The sequence below is a fragment of the Leucoraja erinacea genome, chromosome 11 (genome assembly GCF_028641065.1).
Source record: "Leucoraja erinacea ecotype New England chromosome 11, Leri_hhj_1, whole genome shotgun sequence".
In the NCBI taxonomy this organism is placed as follows: domain Eukaryota; kingdom Metazoa; phylum Chordata; class Chondrichthyes; order Rajiformes; family Rajidae; genus Leucoraja; species Leucoraja erinaceus.
In genome coordinates this window covers 7361428-7388485 of record NC_073387.1, presented here as the reverse complement: position 1 = coordinate 7388485, position 27058 = coordinate 7361428, and positions in this window count along the sequence as shown.

Below are 27058 nucleotides of genomic sequence, written 5' to 3'. Positions count from 1 at the left end.
ACACACACACACACACACACACACACACACACACACACACACACACACACACACACACACACACACACACACACACACACACACACACACACACACACACACACACACACACACACACACACACACACACACACACACACACACACACACACACACACACACACACACACACACACACACACACACACACACACACACACACACACACACACACACACACACACACACACACACACAGACACACACACACACACACACACACACACACACACACACACACACACACACACACACACACACACACACACACACACACACACACAGACACACACACACACACACACACACACACACACACACACACACACACACACACACACACACACACACACACACACACACACACACACACACACACACACACACACACACACACATACACACACACACACACACACACACACACACACACACACACACACACACACACACACACACACACACACACACACACACACACACACACACACACACACACACACACACACAACACACACGCACACACACACACACACACACACACACACACACACACACACACACACACACACACACACACACACACACACACACACACACACACACACACACACACACACACACACACATAGACACACACACACACACACACACACACACACACACACACACACACACACACACACATATATACACACACACACGTACACACACGCACACACACACACATAGACACACACACACACACACACACACACACACACACACACACACACACACACACATAGACACACACACACACACACACACACACACACACACACACACACACACACACACACACATAGACACACACACACACACACACACACACACACACACATAGACACACACACACACACACACACACACACACACACACACATTGCAAAGGTGGGGGCCAGGGACAGCGGAGGAGCGCTGTCTGCACGAAGAAGAGGAAGGTAAACGGTTGCCACAGAGTACCATAAGTCGTTTAGAGAGTGTGGGGAGGGGGAGGCCGGGGGGGGGGGGGGGGGGGGGGGGGGGGGGGGGGGGGGGGGGGGGGATTCTCTGCCACGGAAGGCAGTGGAGGCCAACTTACTGGATGTTTTCAAGAGAGAGTTAGATATAGTTTTTAGGGATAACAGAATCAGGGGATATGGGGAGAAAGCAGGAACAGGGTACTGATTCTGGATGATCAGCCATGATCATATTGAATGGTGGTGCTGGCTCGAAGGGCCAAATGGCCACCTCCTGCACCTATTTTATATGTTTCAATGTTTCTATCATGGCAAACCTGAAAGTTAATTAACTGAGGAGCTGAACACTGTGTTTCCTATGAGTGATTCACCGCTACCTACACTAGCCATTTGCAATCCCCATTGTTCCAGTCTCACCATCATTGTATCACAGAGCAAGACTGGGATGGAGCTGAGAGGAGGCCAAGCCTCAGTTGACATAACAAGATGATGCAGTGAGGCCAGAACAAGCCACGCTGTAGACTCCTCTGCAAACCTTTGATAATTAGCAAAACCCTGCTCCCAGCTTTCTCCAAGTTTGCATTGTCTCTGAGAACTCCTGCTTAGTAACCCTGAAAGACACTCCTCCCTTTACTTGACTTGTCTGTTGAGGTGGTAATTGGATTGACTAGCCTACTGATTGAGGCCAGAACAAACTGTAGCTAACTGTAGCAATGTAGCTTCTAGTTAAGCAGATGATAGTTTTTGTTTGTTGTTGCACTGAGCAGATTGACGTGGACTTTGTCTTTAGCACTGCAGTTCGGGTGTTAGATGGACCGACACTGATGCATCCAGTGCAAAACGCCTTTTCTTGATATGATACGTAGGCCCACCTCGATCACGACTGACCATGGGTGATATGACAGCTGAGTGAATCAAATTGACTAAAACTGTGTCCTTCAAGGGTGGGCACATTAAGGATTTAGATGATCTACTCTGTAGACCTGACGAGTACAGCTTCTGCAGCCTACCTTGTGCCATCTTTGATGACGGGATAATAACAATTCTTTCCCCTCCTGTTACCTGCTTGGCCAATCATCACTGTCCAGAACTGGAATGCAAAATTACTATAACTTTAATCAGTCCTGTTAACTTTGGTGGAGTCAGGATGTCCAGGAAAAGCTGTGATGACTGGTTGGCAGACAAGTAGTTCTGGGCAATAAATCCACCATGTTTACGCCTCACTGTAAGGCAGGCTCTATAATTTTCATTTACCAGTCACCTACTTTGATATCAACGCATAACCAGATGTGCTAAAGCATTTCTTTATGGATTATGATGTTGCTACTGGCATAGCGCTCTTCCTACCCAGTTTAAAAGTGCTGTCACATTTAACAGGGTGGTAGAGTCACATAACATAATGGGGGCTGTCCCCGGTGTGGGACATAGACTGCAACACTCCTGTCAATACTATCTTGAACAGATACATCTGCAACATTAATGTGAAGAGGATGAGATGAAGTAACGTTACCTCTTGTGTTGTTTCACCCACTATCTATCACAGGCCTAGACTGGCTCAATGGTTCCTCCCCAGAGTATATATGGTGTTATTGTTCCACAAAGTTCTCTGTCCAATGGGTTTTATTAGCTGCGGAAGAATGGTATTTTTCAGCAAGCTTCCTCAAGGAGGCATTTGGCCAGGTACATGGATAGGAAAGGTTTAGATGTGTATGGGCCGTCATAAGCAAGCAAATAGGTGTTACCTAGATGGGCATCTTAGTTGGCATGGACCCTTTGGCCAAAGGGCCACTTTTCAGTGCACAGATTGACCCTGAGGGTTCCAGCATCCAGCATTCAGGGTCCAGAGCCAACACTGAGGATTCCCTTGCTCCAGGCATGAACCCACCCACATTCCCAATGTCCAAGTCTCCAGTTGCTCCCCCAGCCCAAGTTCCTGAACCCTGGTTCTGGAAACACACCTGACCTATGTTCCCACCACCATTGGTGGTACGGTGGCACAGTGGTACAGTTGCTGCCTGACAACGCTTGCAGCGCCAGAGACCCGGGTTCGATCCTGACTATGTCGTACGCAGCGTCTTGATGCCGTACGTCACACGCGAACTTCCCGCGGACTTCACTCGAACTTCACGTCACTTGACCTCCGCGCGGCCCCCGCTTCCAGTTTGGTCGCACTCGCCGTATGCAGGCGCATGCTGGTGGGACCGGACCTGTACGGGGATCACTCGGCCTCCGCGCGGCCCCCGCTTCCGGTTTGGTCGCGCTTGCCGCATGCTCGTGGGACAGGCCCTTTAGAATGGAGATGAGGGAAAAACTTTTTCACCCAGAGAGTTGATAATCTGTGGAATTCTCTGCTTCACAAGACAGTAGAGGCCAATTCTCTGGATGCTTTCAAGAGAGAATTAGATAGAGCTCTTAAAGTTAGGGGAGTCATGGGGAGAAGGCAGGAACGAGGTACTGATTGTGGATGATCAGCCATGATCACAATGAATGGCGGAGCTGTCTCTAAAGGCCGAATGGCCTACTCCTGCGCCTATTGTCTATTGCCTATTGAAATATAATAATTTCTACAATTTTTTTCGAACAGTCCTTTGATTGCTAGCAAGTAGGAGAGGCATTTGATGGGAAGTCATCTCCAGCATTGAGTCCTATAATGTAACCTCTAAACTACTGGGACCCAAATGTGTAAGACATTTAAAAAAACACCTGATATCTAATTAATTGAGTGAGTAATTGACACGTTATCAGATGGTAAATCAAACCTTGTTATTCAATTTGAATGAGGTTGAAAGCTAAAGTGGGTCAGCAAAACAACAATGAATGCATAATAAATGCCAGCCTAGTCAGCAGAACCTACACCCTGACACGGTTTTACATTAAACAATAGTAATAGCAATGATCAGACCCCTGTTATTTCCGTGTTATACTTTAGCAATGACACCTACCAGTTTACAATATATATTAGTTCCCAAGAGATCATTAGGAAACAAAGGAATGAAAGGCCAGAATAAGGATGTATCATTGTGCCGGCCATAATGAGAGATTGAGGTCACTTGGCATTGTAAGAGTTCATATTGTAATTGTTGTGTAATTTCCTTTTTTTTTTGTTATCCGTCACACTGTCATCATTGTGTCATTCCACCAGCTCTTCTCAAGATGGCAACGTTGCCAGGTGCTGCTAGGTAGTTTCACCTGCTTCCTTACATATCTCTACTTGACCCACTGCTGATATTCCCATGAGTAATTAAAACATTGGGACATGGATAATTATTATAATTACCTGAGTAATTATTACCTTTGATTACTTTTCGTAATTTTGTGAAGGTAATTGATTACCATTGGGGTAGCGTCCAGAACAGCTCAGATATGGTGCCTCTGATCCATTGTTAATATTTCCTAGCCACGCCTTCTCTTGGCACCTCTTTTCCATTTCCCTTCCACTGCTCTGAAATGATGTTGGAGAGGCTACTGCTTGTCATAACATGATTCAATTATTGCAGTTCCCTCTTCTTGATAGCAGTCTGATGAATCACTTGCATCCCAGAATCATAGCAACTGTCGAAGTCAAACCCTTAATAAGACTCAAGGACTCTTATGACTAACCATCAGCAGTGGGTTTATTTTACTTGCACAAGGAGATAAGTGTCGAAGTCAAAGGCTGTGATCACATCTCCAAAGTTAGTCATTGCAACAGAACATTTATACACCAAAAATATGACAACTGAGTAGGAAGTACAAAGTTGAGGTAGATTGATGTGTCTTTACTTTGCTATTACTTTATACAAAAGTCGTAACTTCTTGGTTCCGCATGTATCTGAGTGCAAAGGTAAGGATACTTGTCCAAGTACCATGAATTCAGTCAGTCATTAATGTTTCCAGAACCTGCTCCACTGATCTATATTTATTGGGTGATCCCGATCTCTGTATTTTGAACACGTTGTAACAATGGCAATTTTCAGGCCCATTGGCATCAGTCCTAAATTAATGGATATTCAGAATATTTTATCCTGGACCTCTGTAATTCCTTCCCTTAGTTACCTCAGCTATCCAGGATGCATAACATCCGGGCCGGGTGATTCACCCACTTTAAGTGTTACTGACTGTTCTGGTACCTCCTATGACAACTGTTAGTCCAGGCAGATGGAAAGTACTCAGTAAATCCACCACAGAAAAACACCACACAAAATTACCACAGAAACTCATTATCTTTCATCCAATATCTTGTTAAAGGTCCCAGTCTAAATTTGGGTATTAATCCATCTAGAACCCATGGATCACTATTCCATAGATTTTACACATCTCTATATCGCTTCCATTAGCTAGCAATGTTACAACATTTTGAGATTTAAAAAATCAAGTCTGCAATTTATCTCATCAGATAAAGCATAAAAATAAGTTTAATTTGACACCTAATTCACTTTCATATCTTCAGTATTAAAAAAGCTATGGCCATTTTCATACTCGGAAATTATCATCTTGTTCCCTATTGCTTTTCCATTGACTTAACACAAAAGCTGTGATCAAGGACAGTCAAAAGCCCAATACTTTCTTAAAAATTAAAATAACTGAAATAATTTTTCAGTTATTATAGATTGAAGCATTCTGAAACAATTATTAAACAATCTTACTTGGATGACCTGAAATTAAAGCACATAATTAATTTGTTACCCAATTGTAGCTAATTACAACATTCAATTACTAGATCTAAACATCTATCCATTTCTTAAGAATGATTAACATTTTTAAATAGCCTAAGTGTCCAAATAACATTCACACAAGAATTCACAACATAACATGATTTTTAAATCTCATTGCCATTAATCTATAGGCCAAATGGAAGGAATTTAGTGTTTAATTCCCGTAAATTAATGGTCATTTAAATCATCTTGCGAGTGGTATTTTGTGGAACGCGATGGTTTGGAACGTTGCGGTTGTGGTGAATTTGAACCCCATATCGGCAGGAAAAACACTACCGGTTCGGATGGGTCCCAAGTCACCTTCTCTCAACTTAAAATTTTGATTAAAGGCATCTTTTATTTTTAATATTTTATTTATTAGAAGTAAGTACAATACAGTGGTACCTTTTTACAGGTTCCCAAAATTATGTTATCATAATACATTCTCTGTACAACTTCCTTTTTTTTTAAAGAGAGAGATAAGAAAGAAAGAGATAGTAAAGCATAGAGGAAAGTCTAGTGCGTGTGAAAAAAAAGAGAGAAAAGGAAATAGTAAAGAAAATAAATAAGTAAGAAAGTGAAGCAGGAGGGAGATTATCCTATCGCCACAAGGAGATGCTTTTTTATATTCTTGATCACCTTTCACCCGTACCTGAAACTTAAAATTTTTACGATACTGTTGCACCACATGAATCCAAGAAATCCATAAATGGAGACCAACTCGTTAAGAATTGGTCTTGTTTGTCTATTAGGAGGAGTCTCATTTCTTCCAAGTGGGCTGTGTCCAACATATTCCTGGTCCACATTTTAAATGTTGGTATAGTAGCATTTTTCCAAAATTTAAGTATAAGTTTTTTTGTTGTTATTAAACCATACTTAAAAAATGAATTTTGGGGTATATTTAAATTGTTGCTGTCTCCCATTACTGCAAATATAATCATTTCAGGATTAGGTTCCATTTTTATCTTAAATAGATTAGTGAATATATCAAATATATCACACCAAAATTTATGAAGTTTTGTGCAAGAAACAAAAGAGTGTATAATATTGGCATTTTGAGAAAGACATTTATCACAGATGGGAGAAATATTTGGATAGAATTTATTTAACCTAGTTTTTGAATAGTTTTAGAATACTATTATATAGATATGATATTAATTTTTGTGAGTCCACCTTAATATTCATTGCTTCTTCCAGTGGGTCTATCATTATACTCTGAAATCTTGGTATATATTCTTCATAAAGTCGCATATCTGTAAATATTTAAAGTATTGGTTGTTATTCAATTTAAATTTTAATTGTTGAAATGATAATAAATTTCCCATTTCATACGTGTCACCTACCTTTTTAATTCCCAATCTTTCCCATTGTCTATATGTTTTATCCATAAGAGATGGTTTAAATACTGGGTTATTCACTATTGGTATTAGTACTGATAGGTTTCTTAATTTTAAAGTTAATTTTATTTGTTTCCAAATTCGTATTATATTATGTATACTTGGATTCTTCTTATATAATGTGTTGTTCAATTTTATCGGGGAGAAGAGGATCGCTCCTAAATCATAAGGAGAACAATCCTCTTTCTCCATTCTTATCCATTCAATCTGTTGAGAAGGACTATCCACCCAATAAATGATATTCTTTATTTGCACTGCCCAATAATAATATAATAAATTAGGCAGTGCAAGTCCCCCTACCTCTTTAGGTTTGCACAAGTGGTTTCTTTTGATTCTATGTGCTTTATAGCCCCAGATATAATTGGTAATATTAGAGTCTAATTTTTTTTTAATGTTTTGGTATATATATTGGTATGGATTGAAATAGGTATATTATTTGTGGTAGAACTATCATTTTTATAGCATTTATTCTGCCAATTAATGATAATGGGAGGGTTTTCCAAAATTTAATCATTCAATTTATTTAATAATGGAGTAAAATTAGCATTAAATAATGATTTATATCTTCTAGTAACTTGAATACCCAGATACTTGAATTTTTCCGTTGCAATTTTAAATGGAAATTTTAATAGGTGATTCGCTTTCTGCGGCTTTAGTGACATAATTTCACTTTTGTTCCAGTTTATTCTATATCCAGAAAAAGAACCAAATTCCTCTATTCAATTTAGATTAAAGGCATCTTAAGAAGCACTTTTTTAATGTAAAAATAAACGGCGTACCTTGCCTTGTCCCCAACGTGAGATCCGTCCCGTTGTCGGCGTTCACAGCTTTCGAAGATGATTTTTAATTTACTCTAACAATTAAATTATCCAGCGATGTTTAAAAATAACTGCAGAGAACGAATGTTGGAGCGATTTTTCTTTAGCAACTAAACAGGCTGACCAACATCGATTAGAACAGCCTGGAGAAAACGGCATTTTAAACCCGCTCCCCTCTCAAAGGCACCAAAGTCGCGCACACGGGCAGTGGCAGAACTGCAGCGCCGCTGAAGGTAAGTTTTGTAACATACCTACATTAGCTTGATCATCAGTATGCTTACTATCATTTAGCATCCTACAGAGTGATCTCAGGAGCACCCTTAATCAATAGCCAACAATACCCAATTAACAGCAGTAACAGATACAACAATGTATCATCATATCACATTATATGTATTTTTTAAGTCTATAATTCAATATTCTGCATCCTGTAATAAAAGCTAAATATTGTAATCTTAAAAGTTAACTACATCCTCAGATTTTACAAAATTATTTGTTATCTTCTATCCTATTCTTTGATCTTGAATTTTCTAGAATATAAAATTATCCAAAAGCTGTGCCCTGCTTCTTTTTTCATTTTTCATATTTCATTATGACACATAATTAAGTTATCTGACCTTTTCAATGTTGGCTCAGAGCCATTCATTCACCAACTCCAAGAACTTTGGTTTCCTCCCACACTCCAAAGACATACCACTCCTATTCTACCTAATTGGCTTGGTATAAATGTAAATTGTCCCTAATGTGTGTGGGATAGTCTCAGTGTGCGGGGATCGCTGGTTGGTGTGGGCTCAGTGGGCCGAAGGGCCTGTTTCCGTGCTGCATCTCTAAAAACTAAACTACCACTTTCCCTGTAATCTAACTGTAGATTAACCATATTAATCTCTGCCAATATAATCTTCATCACATATACTATGCATGATACACATTCCACCATGCTATGTAATCCAGTCTGGGACTTGAGTAAGGAATGCAGTTACTGATATTAGCCCTGTTTGTCCCAAGCTCGTCAGTCTGTAAGATGTTACCAATGCAGTACTATGTATTATTCTCTCTGCATACGTTTTAATAAAAGCAATGTGGTTCACCTAACACTTTGTAATGGAGTGATTACAAAACACTATCCTCCCCACATTCACATCAATTCTACCACTGCTATTCTACCTAGACATTGAGGGCAATTCACACTGGCCAATTGGCCTATCAATCTGCGCATATTTGGGATGTGGGCAGAAACTGGAGAAACTGGGGCATCCCCACGCGCTCACAGGGAGAATGTGTAAACTCCACACAAATAGCACCAGAGATAAGATTGAACCTAGATCACCGGTGCTGTGTGGCTGTGGTATCCCATAACAATTTCTATTAGTCATTGGAAAGAAAGACAGGTGGCATGGTGACGCAGTGGGGGAGTTTCTGGTTTACATCACCAGTAACCCAGGTTCAATCCCCACTACGGGCGCTGTCTGTACGGAGTTTGTACATTCTCCCCATGGGTGGGTTTTCTCCGAGATCTTCGGTTTCCTCCCACACTCCAAAGATGCACAGGTTTGTAGGTAAATTGGCTTGGTATAAATGTAAATTGTCCCTAGTGTGTGTAGGATAGTGTTAATGTGCGGGAATCACCGGTCGGCACGATCTCGGTCGGCCGAAGGGCCTGTTTCCATCCTGTATCTATAAACTATACTAAACTAAATTAAAAGTGCTTGCCTCTATGTAAGACCTTGTTTCCCTGGCAAGTACAAGAAAAATATTTGTCCTTTCAAAACTAAATAGAGACAAGAGGAGCTTGTAATCAAAATAATAGTTCCTAAGTTCCAGTCTCTTAACCCATGTTGTGGCTAGAACTGGCAAGATTCACTTTTTATCATGTTCAAGAAGGAACTTCAGATACTGGAAAATCAAAGGTAGACAAAAATGCTGGAGAAACTCAGCGGGTGCGGCAGCATCTATGGAGCGAAAGATATAGGCAACGTTTCGGGCCGAAACCCATCTTCAGACAGATGCAGCGTGGGGCGGAGGGATGAAGAAAGGAAGAGGAGGAGCCAGAGGGCTGAGGGAGAGCTGAGAAGGAGAGGAGATAGCAAGGGCTACCGGAAATTGGAGGTCAATGTTCAAGCCGCTGGGGTGCAGACTGCCCAAGCGGAATATGAGGTGCAGCTTCTCCAATTTCCAGTGGTGCTCACTCTGGCCATGGAGGAAGCCCAGCCCTTGCTATCTCCTCCCCCTTCTCAGCTCTCCCTCAGCCCTCTGGCTCCTCCTCTTCCTTTCTTCTTCCCGCCCCCCCCCCCCCCGCCCCCTGCATCAGCCTGAAGAAGGGTTTCTGCCCAAAACGTTGCCTATTTCCTTCGCTCCATAGATGCTTCCACACCTGCTGAGTTTCTCCAGCATTTTTGTGTACCTTCAATTTATATCATATTCTATTCATGCTACAATGGGTTAACGAGTGGGTTAAAATAGCACAAAGAAGAAGCAGTCAAGGCCAGTAATGCACTGCCAGAAAAGGTGACAGATTCAACCACTAAAGAGGAACTGGAAACATGCTTGAAAAGAAAAAAACAGAATCAACTTGCTGTGGGCAAAGGACAGAAAGACGGGACTAATTGGACAGGTTTCAACAAGGACTGGGCTGAACGTTCTAACAATTTGCTACACAATTCTTTCTAATTCAACACAGTTATCTACTATATTATATTAGAAGCAATATACATTAAGAACTTGGCATTGTAACCGTTCAAATTGTAATTGTGTCATTTCCTGTTATCCTTCACAGTGTCATCATTGTGTAATTTCACCAGCTCTTCTCAAGATGACAACTTTGCCAGGTGCTGCTTGGGAGTTTCACCCATGAGTAATTAAAACGTCAGGATGTCCTTTGGGTTGCCTGAGTAATTATTACCTTTGATTACCTTTCCTAATTTGGTAAAGGTAATTGATTACCATTGGAGTAGCCTCCAGAACAGCTCAGATGTGGAGTCTTTGAAGGCCCACTTTAATATTTAATTGCGACTTTGCAAATGACCCTCCTAACGTATGCGACAACCAGTGATGGTGATTATACGTCAAGATACAGATACAGAACTCTGTCCTGACATGTATGTGGTTTATTGCACATTGTTTTATGAAGGGGAGGCACAGGTATTGAAGATTGGTTGAGCTTAGTTGGTTCTAAAGGGACCTGGGCTGGGATGGAACATAGAACATAGGCAATAGAACATACATACTACATACCACATAGAACAGCACAGCAACAGACCATGCAGCCCATAATCTCTGTGTAAAACATAATGTCAAGAACAACTCTTACCTGCCTGCACACAATCCATATCCCTCCATTCTCTGTGTATTCATATACCTACCCAAAAGACTCTTAATTTAGTTTAGTTATTGTCACATGTACCAAGGTATAGTGAAAAGATTTTGTTGTGTGCTAATCAGATACCTGATTGCAATTGAGCCATCCACAGTGTACAGATACATGGAAAAGGAAATAAGGTGAAGAACATTTAGTGCAAGGTAAAGCCAGTAAAGTCCGATCAAAGATAGTCTGAGAGTCTCCAATTAGATAGATAGTAGTTTAGGACTACTCTTTAGTTGTCGATAGGATGGTTCAGTTGCCTGATAGCAGCTGGGAAGAAACTGAAACCTGAATCTAGTGTGCATTTTCACACTTCCTTACCTTTTACCCGATTGGCGAGAGGTGATGAGTGAGTTGTCAGGGTGTGGCTGATTATGCTGTTGGCCTTGCTGAGGCAGTGTGAGGTGTAAATTGAGTCAATGGAAGGGAGGTTGGTTTATGTGATGGTCTGTGCTGTGTCCACAATTCTCTGCAATTTCTTGCGGCCTTGGATGGAACTCTTCCCAATACATGCTGTGATGTGACCCGATAAAATGCTTTCTCCGGCGCATCTGTGGATATTGGTGAGAGTTATTGGGGACATGCTGATTGTCACGATTGTATCTGCCTCCACCATCACATCCAGCAGATCCTTCCAGGCATTCATCAGCCTCTGTGTAAAAACAGACCTGTACTCGCACCTCTCCTTGAAACATTGCCCCTCTCACCTTAAATCTATACTCTCTTGTATTTGATATTTCAATCCTGGGAGATAGATTCTGATTGTCTACCTTATCTATCCCTCTCATAGTTTCACATGCTTTTATCAGGTCACCCACAACTTCCTGTGCTTCAGAGAAAACAATGTGTTAAATTTTAAGCATTATGAATAGTGGCAAATTTAGAAGACTCTTACAAAATGGATATCATAATCCATTGACTTGGTAAAGTTTGGGCTAGTGATTAAGCTCTGCTTCACAGCATTGACAATTCCTATCACTTTGCTGATCATTGTGACTAAATTGTGTAGGAAAGAACTGCAGATGTTGGTTTAGACCGAAGATAGACACAAAGGCGCATGAAAGTAGGATGGCATGGTGCCGTAGCGGTAGAGTTGCTGCCATGCAGCACATACAGCGTCGGAGATCCGGGATCGATCCCGAGTATAAGTGCTGTCTGTATGGACTTTGTACATTCTCCACGTGACTGCATGGATTTTCTCTGAGATCTTTTATTTTACCCACACTCCAAAGACATCCAGGTTTGTAGGTTAATTAGCTTGGTATAAATATAAATTGGCCCGAGTGTTAATGTACATCACTGGTCGGTGCGTACTTGGTGGGCCAAAGAGCCTGTTTCCATGCTGTATCGCTAAACTAAACTAAAGAAAATACAGGAGTAACTCAGCCTGAAGAGAGGTTTCAATCCAGAATGTCACCTATTCCTTTTCTCCCAAGATGCTGCTTGGCCCGTTGAGTTTCATCAGCATTTTGTGTCCTGTGATTGGGCTACCGAAAAAGTTGGAGTGAATTTATCCTGCCTTTTATGAAGACATACCTAAGAAATGTTCCATATTGTTGCCAGTGTATTAATGAGTCTGGAACAGCACAGCTAGAGGCACAGCTAGATCTGGAGTGCAGATCTTCAGTGCTATGATTGGAATGTCGTTTGAAGTCATAGCTTTGGCTGTATAGAGTGTTCCTAGATATTACTTAATACCATGCAGAGTGATCTGACTGGCTTCTGTGTTGGTGGGGATCAGGGAGAGAACTGAGATGGAATATCCATGGCACGTCTGGCTGAACATGGATGTGAAGTTTTCAGCCATCACTTGGTGAGCTTTGCCATTGTTAAATGTGTTAAAACACATTTGTACTCCCTGGCTTTTGACCATGCCTGAGCCCTTGCTTCTGTTTTTATTGTTTTTAATGTTTCTTTATTTTACATGTCTTTTCCTACTATTTCTTTTGATTGTTATTATTGGTGTGTATTAACTTTTTTGTCAATGATTAGTGATGTACAGCACATTGTTGCAACTATGATTGTTTTTAAAGTGCTCTATAAATAAAATTATTATTATTATTATTATTATTATTATTATTGTTGAAGGCATGAATGTCAATGTTTTTTTTGTTTTAGTTTCAGAGATACAGTGCGGAAACAGGCCCTTCGGCCCACCGAGTCTCCACCGACCAGCGATCCACGCACATTAACACTATCCTACACACACTAGGGACAATTTACACTTATTCCAAGCCAATTTACCTACAAACCTGTACGTCTTTGGATGGTGGAGGAAACTGAAGATCTTGGAGAAAACCCACACAGGTCACGGGGAGAACATACAAACTCCATACAGACATCACTCGTAGTCGGGATTGAACCCGGGTCTCTGGTGCTGTAAGGCAGCAACTCTACTGTTGCGCCACCATGCCACCCATTGGAACTTACTTCTCCTGTTAGCTGTACAATTGTGCATTGCCATCCATGACAGGATGTAATAGGACTTCAAAAGATTCATCATTGTACCTGTACCAAAAAATGCCACCCCAGCTTGTTGGAATGATTACTGTCCGGTGGCCCTCACCTCGGTAGTCATGAAATGCTTTGAGAGGCTGGTGAAGAAACACATCTGCGCCTTCCTCCCTCGCAACATGGACCCGTTACAATTTGCATACCGTCCGAACAGATCCACGGACGATGCGGTCTCCCAGGTCTTGCACACCGCTCTCTCTCACCTTGACAGCCAGAAGGGGGGCTGTGAGAATGCTGTTAATAGACTTCAGTTCAGCCTTCAACATGATAGTCCCCACCAGACTTGCTGAGATGCTGCTGGAATTGGGGCTCAACACTCCTCTGTGTGCCTGGGTCCTGGACTTTCTCGCCGCCAGGCCCCAGGTAGTCAAGATGGGAGGGAATACATCGAAGTCCCTCACCCTGAGCACAGGATCGGCCCAGGGTTGCGTCCTCAGCCCCCTATTGTACTCCCTGTACACACATGACTGTGTGGCTAGGTTCAGCTCCAACTCTATAATCAAGTTTGTTAATGACACTGTGGTGGTGGGCTTGATCTCCAATAACAATGAGAAGGCCTACCGGGAGGAGGTGGCTGATCTGGCACTCTGGTGTCAGGAAAACAGCCTCCTCTTGAATGTCAAAAAAACTAAGGAGCTGATCGTGGATTTAAGAGGGCACGACATCCGAGGAAGTACACATCATTGAAGATAAATGGGGATACTGTGGATAGGGTGAGCTGCTTTAAATACCTGGGAGTCCACATCTCAGAGTATCTGACATGGACATCACATGCTGCCGCACTGTTGAGTAAGGCAAGGCAGCGCCTTTACCACCTCAGGCAATTGAGGAAATTCAGAGTCTCTCTGAGGATCCTCCAGTGCTTCTACTCAGCGGCTGTGGAAAGCATCTTGGCTGGAAACATCACAATTTGGTTTGGGAACTGCTCTGGTAGAAGGCAGCATCTCCGGAGAGAAGGAACGGGTGATGTTTCGGATTGAGATCCCTCTTCAGACTGATTCCTTCTCTCCAGAGATGCTGCCTGTCCCGCTGAGTTACTCCAGCCTTTTGTCTCTGATTGTTTCAGGATGCACGTGTGTTGCCCTGTGTCATAGTTTCACCAGGTTGGGATCTCATTTGTTTACGGTTAACATCAAACCCCCTCTCAGAAAATGGCAAAACAAATACAAAATCCATCGACAGATTTCAAACTTTGGAATTATTCCTTTGGAAGGTATTTCTTTGTTTATTGTACGGCAGTCAGCGTGGATTTGCAATGTTAATATTGTACATGGCCAGCCTCCTTAATGTCTACAAGGAAGTGATTTTCCAAACAGACTATGTGCATCTTGGGTTGAACACAGATTTTATAAATAATATGTGCAGGAAGGAACTGCAGATGCTGGTTTACACCGAAGGTAGTCACAAAAATGTTGGAGTAACTCACCCCCATTTAAAACTTTAAAAACAAAACGCTGGTTAAACACAAATTAACACCTGACAATAATAATGCACTCTCAATATCAAAGAGGCGGCAATGAACATGTTAATAAATTGTCAAAGAATACACATGGTGATTGTTTGCATTTATATTGTAGACTACACTAAGTGGGACCCGTTAGGTCCCATGTTCACATGGGAGGGCTGGTTCCCCAACTCAATATTCCGCCTCACCACCAATTCCAATATTGCTAGCCAGCGGAGGGGGGGGGGGGGGGCTTTCTGGAGCGCTAGTATGGGTGTTGTGGGCTGAAACGACTGGTTTCCAGAGGGCTAGTATGGGCATAGTGGGCCGAATGGAATCTTGGGCTGGCAGCTCAGTTACTCAAGCCTGGAGGGCTGGCAGCTCAGTCACTCAGGCCTGGTGGGCTGGCAGCTCAGTCACTCAGGCCTGGAGAGCTGGCAGCTCAGTCATGCAGGCCTGGTGGGATGGCAGCTCAGAAACAGCCAGAAATTCTGCCCAAAACAGGTGAGAGACTGTGATATCTTTGGTGTACAGGAACATCTGGGGAAAATCAATGCAGGTCACAGGGAGAACATACAAACTCCGTACAGACAGCACTCGAGGTCAGGATCGAACCCGGGTCTCTGGCTCTGTAAGGCAGCAACCCTACCACCCATTTGTCACCTCACAGAACAAGTCAGAAGGAGTATGGAAACACCAGCACCTGCAAACTTCTGCATCGTACATCTTTGTGATTCGGAAGCATAATGCCATTCACAAGTTCATATGTTATAGGAGTAGAATTAGGCCTTTTGGCCCATCTAATTCACTCCTCCATTCAATCATGACTGATCTGTGCCTCCTAATCCCATTTTCCTGCCTTCTCCCCATAACCCTTGACACCCATTCAATGCCTTCAATGACTGGAACTGTATCCATCAGCCCTATGGGAGTGAAAACGGGAATGCTGAAGATGAGACAGCAGCAGAGAAGGGAGACAATAGACAATATACAAGGTGCAGGAGTAGGCCATTCGGCCCTTCGAGCCAGCACCGCTATTCAATGTGATCATGGCTGATCATCCCCAATAATAGACAATGGAGAGGGTTTACAGGAGATGAAAAGTCATTGAAACTCCCATCACGGATGCTGCCTGACCTGCTGAGAGTTTCCAGCGTTCTCAATTTATGTTTCATATTTCCAACATTAGTGGTTTTTCACTTTTCAAGCCCTTCCTCCACACGCTTTCCTGCGATTAAAGCAAGCTGCTTGCAATGATCTTTAAATTGCAGCTAGGAAATAGACACCCTCATTGCCTTGTGAACAAATAGAAAAATGCTTGAATTAAATTGAGACCGTATCACTGGTAAAGGAAGCTCAACAGTCCAAAAGGATTTTCATTACATAACAGTAACGCCTGCTCTTTCTCAGGTAAATCTGCTGTTTTATACCTTGTTATTTTTTCAACACATAGAGAGTCTCCACTCTCGGCTCAGGCTTGTTGCTAGATTGCCTCTCAGGAAGTATCCACCCTCTGAACTATTGCACGGTTCAGATTAATTTATTTCCCCTTTATTACTTTATTCCTCTTTATCCCACACAGGCGGTTGAGGCTAGTTTTGATTTTCTTTCTAAAGGTCAGGAAGACCCATTGCATTGACATTCATTCCTGCCACGTAATCCTCACTTCTCCCCTGTACCATTCTGAGAATATCTGGCCAGTGACCTTAAACTCTCTGTTTGGGTTCCCAACAGTTTTCCTCCCAGTTTCACCCATGCCCTGTAGATTTATCATTCTCTTCACTCTCCAGCTGTTTAACCTTATGATAAATAAAAACTACATATCTGAAAGCCACATGCTTATATTTCAAAGACATCCTAATGTGTTAATGGACACGTTCTTGACATTCTCTCATGCCAGAAACATGCATTAAAAGCAAATAATCAGCAGGGCAACTGAGTCCAGAAACATCATGCGCAATGGAACAGGCATTGATGCCGGTATTTAAACATCCAGAGCCTATTATATCAGTTCAGTTAGGTTCAGTTTAGTTTATCGTCATGTGTACCGAAGCAAAGAGTAGGAGTAAATGGGTCCTTTTCACAATGGCAGGCAGTGAGTAGTGGGGTACCGCAAGGCTCAGTGCTGGGACACCAGCTATTTACAATATATATTAATGATTTGGACGAGGGAATTGAATGCAACATCTCCAAGTTTGCGGATGACACGAAGCTGGGAGGCAGTGTTAGCTGTGAGGAGGATGCTAGGAGGCTGCAAGGTGACTTGGATAGGATGTGGAAGGGAATCGAAACACTGACGGGGTACAAGGCAAGGCAGCAGGTAACCGACACGGACACTTCTCTCCCAGATAAACTGAACAACTTCTTTGCACGTTTTGATGCAGCAAACACCACACCCAAGAGGAGAGCCAGCCCCTGCCGACAAACCGACCAGCCAGTCCTGACCATAGACACAATGGACACACGGAGAATCCTGTCTAAGGTCAACCCGTGGAAAGCAGTCGGACCCGACAACATCCCAGGACGTGTGCTCAAGGAATGTGCTGAGGAGTTAGCAGATGTGCTAACAGACATCTTTAACATCTCCCTTAGTCAGGCCATTGTCCCCACATGCCTCAAAACGTCCACGATAATCCCCATGGCGAAGAAACCAGTGGTTGCCTGCCTAAATGACTACCGCCCTGTCGCCCTGACCCCAATAATAATGAAGTGTTTTGAACGCCTGGTGAAACCCCACATTACTGCCAGCCTCCCCTCATCGTTAGACCCCCTACAGTTTGCCTATCGCCCCAACCGCTCTACAGAGGATGCCATCTCTACCACGCTGCACACAGTAATCGCGCATCTGGAACACAAGAACACATACGCCAGAATCCTGTACATTGACTTCAGCTCAGCGTTTAATACCATCATCCCACAGAGACTTGTGGAGAAACTAACCCTGCTGGGCCTCAACACCACCCTGTGTCACTGGATCTTGGACTTTCTGACAGAGAGACCGCAGTCAGTCCGTGTTGGCAAGAACACTTCAGGCTCGATCACGCTGAGCACCGGCTCCCCTCAAGGCTGTGTGCTCAGCCCGCTGTTGTTCACATTGCTCACACATGACTGTGCTGCCAGATTCAGGGAAAATAAAATCATAAAATTCGCGGACGACACTACAGTGGTGGGACTCATCAGTGGAGATGACGAAACAATGTACAGGGAGGAAGTAGAACAACTGGTGGACTGGTGCGGCAAAAATAACCTAGAATTGAATGTCAACAAAACTAAGGAGATGATTGTCGACTTCAGGAGGGCGCAGCCAAAGCATACACCGCTCAACATTAGTGGCACTGCAGTGGAGAGAGTGGAGAGCATAAAGTTCCTCGGTGTGCAAATAACGGACAGCCTCACCTGGTCCAGGAACACCACTGGGACCGTCAAACGGGCCCATCAGCGACTGCACTTCCTGAGGAAACTAAAACAGGCCTCACTCCCCACCAACATCCTCAGGACTTTCTACAGGGGCACGGTGGAGTCTGTACTCACGTACTGCATAAATACGTGGTACTGCACCTGCAACTGCTCGGACAGGAAGGCTCTGCAGTGGGTAGTGAGGGGAGCAGAGAGGATCATTGGCGTCTCCCTACCCTCGGTACAAGAACTGTTCCAGAGCCGCTGTCTGAAGAAAGCACAGAGAATTGCCAAGGACAAACTGCACCCCCTCCACATACACCTGGATCTCCTGCCATCAGGCAAGAGATATCGAAGCATCAAAGCCCGGACTACGAGGCTGCTAAACAGCTTCCTACCACAGGCTGTGAGGCTGCTAAACAGTCACTCTGCACTCACAGTCACTTGACTTGACTCTGAGGCTGGCACGGACACTTTAATACTGGCACTGGCCACTCAAATCAGCGGCCCCGGACATTTTTTATGATTGGTTTATTGTATTTTAACATTGTGTTTTTTTACCTGCTTTTAACTATTTATACTGTTCCATCAGGGACTGGATTGTTTTTTAGTGTTATTATGTGTGAAGTGTTTTAAATTTCATGTGCGATGCTCCGCTATTCACTGGGAAACGTCTTTTCATTTTGCACTGTAACAACTGTTGCTTGCAAGATGACAATAAAGGTTGATTGATTGATTGATTGATTGATTGATTGATTGATTGATTGATTGGGTGAGTGGGCAAATGCATGGCAGATACAGTATAATGTGGATAAATGTGAGGTTATCCACTTTGGTGGCAAAAACAGGAAGTAGACTATTATCTGAATGGTGGCCGATTAGGAAAAGGGGAGATGCAACGACGCCTGGGTGTCATGGTACACCAGTCATTGAAAATAGGCATGCAGGTGCAGCAGGCAGTGAAGAAAGCGAATGGTATGTTAGCATTCATAGCAAAAGGATTTGAGTATAAGAGCAGGGAGGTTCTACTGCAGTTGTACAGGATCTTGGTGAGACCACACCTGGAGTATTGAGTACAGTTTTGGTCTCCCAATCTGAGGAAAGACATTCTTGCCATAGAGGGAGTACAGAGAAGGTTCACCAGACTGATTCCTGGGATGGCAGGACTTTCATATGAAGAAAGACTGGATAGACTCGGCTTGTACACGCTAGAATTCAGCAGATTGAGAGGGGATCTTATCGAAACTTACAAAATGTGGACAGGTTAGATGCAGGAAGATTATTCCCGATGTTGGGGAAGTCCATAACTAGGTGTCACAGTTTAAGGATAAGAGGGAAGTCTTTTAGGACCGAGATGAGAAAATCATTTTTTACACAGAGAGTGGAGAATCTGTGGAATTCTCGGCCACAGAAGGTAGTTGAGGCCAGTTCATTGGCTATATTTAAGAGGGAGTTAGATGTGGCCCTTGTGGCTAAAGGGATCAGGGGGTATGGAGAGAAGGCAGGGATGGGATACTGAGTTGGATGATCAGCCATGATCATATCGAATGGTGGTGCAGGCTCGAAGGGCTGAATGGCCTACTCCTGCACCTATTTTCTATGTTTCTATGTTTCTATAGTGAAAAACTTTTATTGCGTGCTAACCAGTCAGTGGAAAGACAATACATGATTACAATCGAGCCGTTCACAGTGTACTGATACATGATAAGGGAATAACGTTTAGTGCAAGGTGAAGCAGGCAAAGTCCGATCAAAGATAGTCCGATGGTCACCAATGAGGTAGATAATCTTTAGTTGCAGTAGGAGAGTTTGAATATAAGATGGTGAGAGTTGTTGGGGACATGCCGAGCTTCTGAAGCCTCCTGAGGAAGTAAAGGTGTTGGTGTGCTTTCTTGATCATTGCTTCAATATGGGTGGTCCAGGAAAATTGTTGGTGATATTTACTCCTAGGAATTTGAAGTTTTCAATCATCTCTACATTGGTGAAGTCAATGCAAACTGGGGTATATGTACTGCTGTTCAGTCTATTGGGTCTTCAAGAGTGTGGAGGAAGATATACTTTTGGTAGTCCTTAAAATCTAGAGAGTCTTGTGAGGTCTATGAGGGTGCTTAATACCAGAATAGTGCTTAGGACCACCGTTGGCTTCTGAGGGCATCCTTGCCATGGGTTTTGGAGGCATACATTGGGGAGGGGCAAAATTATTGTCCATGGGTGTCAGGGGTCATGGGGAGAAGAAGGCAGGAGAATGGGGTTAGGAGGGAGAGATAGATCAACCATGATTGAATGGCGCAGGAAACTTGAAGGACCGAATGGCCTAATTCTGCTCCTACCACATGATTTTATGATGTAATGTCCTATCACAGTCCTTGTAAGGTCAATAAAGCCTTTAAGTTGCTGTGACAGCCTGCCTCTGTGTGAGCGGATGGCATAGCACTAAGCCAAGCACGCGCAAATCAAATGTGAAGCAGCATTGCCCTGACATACATTGCAGCATATTAGAAGCCAATGTACATGCACTAGGACCTTTTTGAAATGACGGACATGGAAGGAAAACAACAGACATCAATATCAATGTAGTTGGTTCACAAGGTAGACACAAAAAGCTGGAGTAACTCAACGGGTCAGACAGCATCTCTGGAGAAAAGGAATAGGTGACTTTTCGGGTCAAGACTTTTCTTCAGACTGAGAGTCAGGGGAAAGGGAAACAAGAGATATAGATGGTGATATGGAGTGATATAGAACAAATGAATGAAAGATTTGCACAAAAAAAAACGATGATAAAGGAAAAAGGCCATTTCAGACATAGAGACTCAACAAGATGACTTTGAAGCTAGTACAATGATCTCCATGAATGATTAGTCTATTAGCATGGAATTCTTGGCATAAAGACTTGCATTTCCTTCTTGAACGTGTGATACTAAAAAAGTTGTAATTGAGATTCCTGGAATTTATTCTCAATGTTTATCTAAACATGAGTAGTGGTGCAGACTGCTTCCTGGTATAATGGCTTCCACCTAGAAGGTGTTCTTTATGACCAGCTGAGAAAGACAAAGCACCCACACTGAATAATCAGATGGTCAGGCGGTCACTGGAGTTTTCCGTCTGATAATCGGCTGCAGCATCTATCGTGTTTTGTTTACGTTCAGTTCAGTTTTCAGTTTTCATTTATTGTCACATGTACCGAAGTACAGTGTATTGTATTGTATTGTATTCAAATTTATTGTCATTGTCTCAATTTGAGACAACGAAATGAATTTCCCTTACAGGCAGTATCATAAAATCATAAAAAAATAAATAAATAATAAATAAATAATAAAACATATTAAAAATAAAATTGAAATTAAATTATAAAAAAAGCACAAACACAGAAAGTCCACGACACAACATAACATAAATGGCACCAAGGTGAGGAAGGCACCATAGTCCAGCCAGCCTCCCCTCCGTGTTCATCCGTGGTCGGGGCCTTCCGAGCACCCGCAGTCACCTCCCCGGGTGGCCCGATGTTCAGGCCCTCACGCCGGGCTGGTGGAACGCCGACGCCGAACCCCGACGGTGAGCATCCTCCTCCTCAGTGAAAGGTGATAAGGTGAGAAAGGCACAATTGAGTAGGATCCTGATTGTCAACTTGGTGGGTATATTGAACAAGCTGCCTATGGAAGTGATTGAGGCCGGTACAGTATTATAATAATATTTAGGTGATGTTTGGATACGTATCTAGGTAGGAAAGATTTAGAGGGACATGGGTAAACACGGGCAAATGGATTGGCATGGATGGGCAAGTTGGTTGATATGGGCGAGTTGGGTCGAAGGGCCGGTTTCTGTACTGTATCACTCTATAAAAGGATTTGTCGAAATGAGAGTCATAAAAGAAGCCCACTGGTTGCCTCATTCCCTTCAAAACATTGGGGGATGTTCAATGGGCCTTCTGTCATTGCTATAAGGCCTTCTGGTGGTCACTCTAAATTAACCATATAACCATATAACAATTACAGCACGGAAACAGGCCATCTTGGCCCTACAAGACCGTGGATTAAACAATTTTTTTTGGGTGACCCTTAGTCCCACCTGCCATGCACTCATACCATAACCCTGCATTCCCTTCTCATCCATATGCCTATCCAATTTATTTTTAAATGATACCAATGAACCTGCCTCCACCACTTCCACTGGGAGCTCATTCCACACCGCTACCACTCTCTGAGTAAAGAAGTTCCCCCTCATATTACCCCTAAACTTCTGTCCCTTAATTCTGAAATCATGTCCTCTTGTTTGAATCTTCCCTATTTTCAAAGGGAAAAGCTTGTCCACATCAACTCTGTCTATCCCTCTCATCATTTTAAAGACCTCTATCAGGTCCCCCCTTAACCTTCTGCGCTCCAGAGAATAAAGACCTAACTTATTCAACCTAAACCCAAATTGCCACTAGTATGTAGATGAGAATCTGGGGGAGTTGATAGATTGTACGGAAAATAAAAACAAGTAGGATTAATGTTGAATTAGTATAATTGGGTGACTGGTGTAGACTCAGTGGGGCAGCATGGTGGCGTAGCAATAGAGCTACTGCCTGACAGCACCAGCAACCCGGGTTCAAACCAAACTACGGGTGCTTGTCTGTAAGGAGTTTGTACATTCTCCCCGTGACCTGCATGGGTTTTCTCTGAGATCTTCGGTTTTCACCCACTCTCCAAAGACGTATCGACTTGTAGGTTAATTAGCTTGGTAAAAAATGTAAAATTGTCCCCAGTGTGTGTAGGGTAGTGTTAATGTACGGGGATTGCTGGACGATGCGGACTCGTTGGGATGAAGGGTCTGTTTCTGTACTATATCTCTAAAAAAAACTATCTCTCTGCGTCTTTGACCTCTGCCTCTGTCAGGTGGTTAGGGCCGACCTGCGAATATAGGCTGCCGCTACCATACTGTTGGGATATGTCAGAAATCAAACAGGCCTTGCCTTATTTTCGAGGTTTAATGCAAAAGACCTCGGACCATTTCAAAATAAACAGGCAAGTTTGGGCTAATAGTTATCTCCCATCTAACTCATGGAATGTTCTCATCCATTCTTCATTAGTAGACAATTTAGATCCTGAGAAAGGGCCTGGAGGGGAGATGAAGTGGGCCAGACTGGTGTGCACCCACAGGATTCTCATTGCCAGGTTAACTGGAGGTGGTCGGTGACCCTTTGGATTCCCATCTCAGTCAAAGCAATCACTTTGCACTACAGCCACTCCCACAACTTCTGTGCAATGTCAAGACACAGATGAGCATTTGCAGGCAGCATCTGCTGTTCCTTCCTCCACAGTGGAGAGTTCCGTCAGCACTCAACCAGGCCACTGAGCTATCGCACCGGGATCCCTTTACCAAAGCATTTCCCAAACTGACCAAACAGTGTCAGTGTCCTTGCAGCGATTTGGAGTCTTCAGCTGCTGATATCAGGTTGGAGACTTTGTTCAACGAGTTCCCTTCAAGAGCCACGGCCTACATTCAAATAACCCTAAAATTAGCTAGAAATGAGCTTACAACTATTCCTTCGCTCCATGGATGCTGCCTCACTAGCTGAGTTTCTCCAGCATTTTTGTCTACTAACAACTAAAGCTTGAACGGAGATTTCCGTTCAAATCAATCTGGTGTAACTGGTCCCATTTTACATGGAAATTATAAGGACTCTGGGGAAAAAAAAGTTAATAAGAGTTCCCCACTACCCCACAGTTTATTCGAGGTCTTTCAATCCATTTGAGTTTCACACACCCCTGCCCACCCTTCCACCAACTCCCCATCACTGTGTGAGGTGAAAGGCAAAATCAACTTACTAGAGTGATTGCTGTGGATTCCCATTGAAAATAATGGAAACTCCTTAGCTTCCAGCTGGGAATTTTTTTTGTGAAAACTTGATACCTGGGAACAAGCCAAATATCAAGGGGTGACACACAACAGAAAGTGGTGTAATGGGGACAGGGCAGGAAGATGGTTAGGTATAGGTAGGGGGAACTCTTATTAACTTTTTTCCCCCGAGTCCTTCTAATTAGTCAGAGGGACAAAATGTGATTGTTTTCCTGAATGGTAATTTTGATCGAAGGCCAATGCGACCATTACCGCATATACTGTATCCTCATACTTAAATTCGTTATGTATTTGCATGGTTCATTTGCAAGTGTATGTTATCTCCACTGAGAGATTTAAGCTCAGCACAGCAGGCAAAGCGATGGTGTAGCAAGGAACTGCAGATGCTGGTTTAAACTGAAGAAACAAAAAGCTGAAATAGCGGGGTATGCAGCATCTCATGAGAGAAGGAATGGGTGACATTTCAGGTCGCGATCCTTCTTCAGACTGGTTAGGGATAAGGGAGACGAGAGATATAGACGATGATGTAGAGAGATAAAAAACAATGAATAAAAGATATGCAAAAAGTAACGATGATAAGGGAAATAGGCCATTGTTAATGGATCAATAGTCACGTGTGCCATTTAAGGTACAGTGAAATTTGATTTACCATACAGTCACACCAGATAAAAGCAACAAAACACACAACTACATAAAAGTTATCATAAACATCCACCACAGCAGCTCCCCCACATTCCTCACCGTGATGGAAGGCAATCAAGTCTAATCTTCTTTCCTCCTTATTTTCCCGCGGACGAGGCAGTCGAACCATCCGCAGTCGGGGCGATCGAAGCTCCCGCGATCAGGGCCGTCGAAGCTACCGAAGCCGGTCCCTAATCACGGGACCACAAGCTCCGCGATATTACGTCCACAGGCTCCCCCGGTTGGAGCTCCCAAAATCGATCCCCAGCAAGAGGCCGTCAGCTCCTCGATGTTCGGCCGCAAAGCGGACGGAGATACAATAACGAAAAAAATGGCACTAGGAGGGAGAGATAGATCAGCCATGATTGAACGATGGAGTAGACTTGATGGGCCGAATGGCCTAATTCTACTCCTATCACTTATGACCTGGTGAAATATGTTGCAGTTCCTTTGGTTTCACCAGATCCAAATCTTTGATCCCTACACCATACAACACTTTATCACTACTTTCCCTTGAAGAACATTAACAGTTAAAGAAATTAGCTTACCATATCCTTTTAATAATAATTAGACATGAGCTGTTCATACTGACCTTTCCATGGTCCCATACATTTAATAATGTGTTTATGACAATGCTGTTTGTGGGCCTTGTTGGTATGGAACAGTTGTTGAATTTGTTAACAATGTCTTCCAGTGCAACCAACACCAGAATGATCATTCATGATTTGAAGCTTTTTGACAAATTTTCCAGAACTAACAGAAGTCCACGTCATTTCAAGTATTGGTTTTTATCTGTGAGGTCATATGGTATAATGTGGTAACATGAGACTGTAAAGACTGAACAGTGTGGGCTTGTGAAAATGTATTTACGGCACATTAGCACCATTATTTTTTTTTAGTTTAGAGAAATAGTGCGGAAACAGGCCCTTCGGCCCAATGAGTGCGTGCTGACCAGCGATCCCCGCACGCTAATACTATCCTGCACACACGAGGGGGAATTTACCATTTACCAAGCCAATTAGTCTTCAAACCTGTATGTCTTTGGAGTGTGGGAGGAAACTGGAACACCAGGAGAAATCTCACACAGCTCACGGGGAGAAGGTACAAATTCTGTATAGACAGCACCAGATCGAACCCAGGACTCTAGCACTGTTAAGCTGCAACTGTACCACTGCACCACCGTGCCTTTTCTTACATACTATACATGCATAACTCATACATAATCCTTACATACTTTCCCATGTTCTGTTTGTAAGTTCCAGGGCGATGTGTTCTATTTTAACTCATTCCTGTCTGGCCAAATATTGAAGCTAATAAGGTTGGAATTGCCATTGGTATAGTATGTTGCTATATTTGTCACATGTACTGAGTGAGGAACAGTGAAATTCGTTTTTGTATACAGTTCAGTAAAAGTATCACTATACATAAGCACTTAGATACATCTGAGATAAGCATCTCAGATACAGTACTAAGTGTATAGCAGTAGTACACTGAGCTTCTCCGTGGATTGTCACCTTGTCGTGGTGGAGAAGCTTGTGTGGACCTGAGATCCTGGGAGCACTGCCGTCTGGAGCTATGGTCCTGGTAGGGCCACCCATGGCGGTAAGGTCGAGGGGGAGGTTTCTGACAAAGAGCAATGCAACCAAGACCTCAACGGTGGAACAGGCAGAGAACAATGATTGACCTTAGTGGTGCGTCACAACGGCTGGGAAGGCGGATGAAGGCTGCAGCAGAAAACGATCTCCGGTCGTCTTGGAATCCATGCCACCGGATCCTGACCCAGATCTGTCAAGGACCGTGTGGTTGTCTGTGCACCAGTCTCCCCACGTTAAACAAAGTCACGCACAGGTGTCCTCCATATAGCACCCTGGAGGGGTGAAGGAAAACACCTAATGCAAGC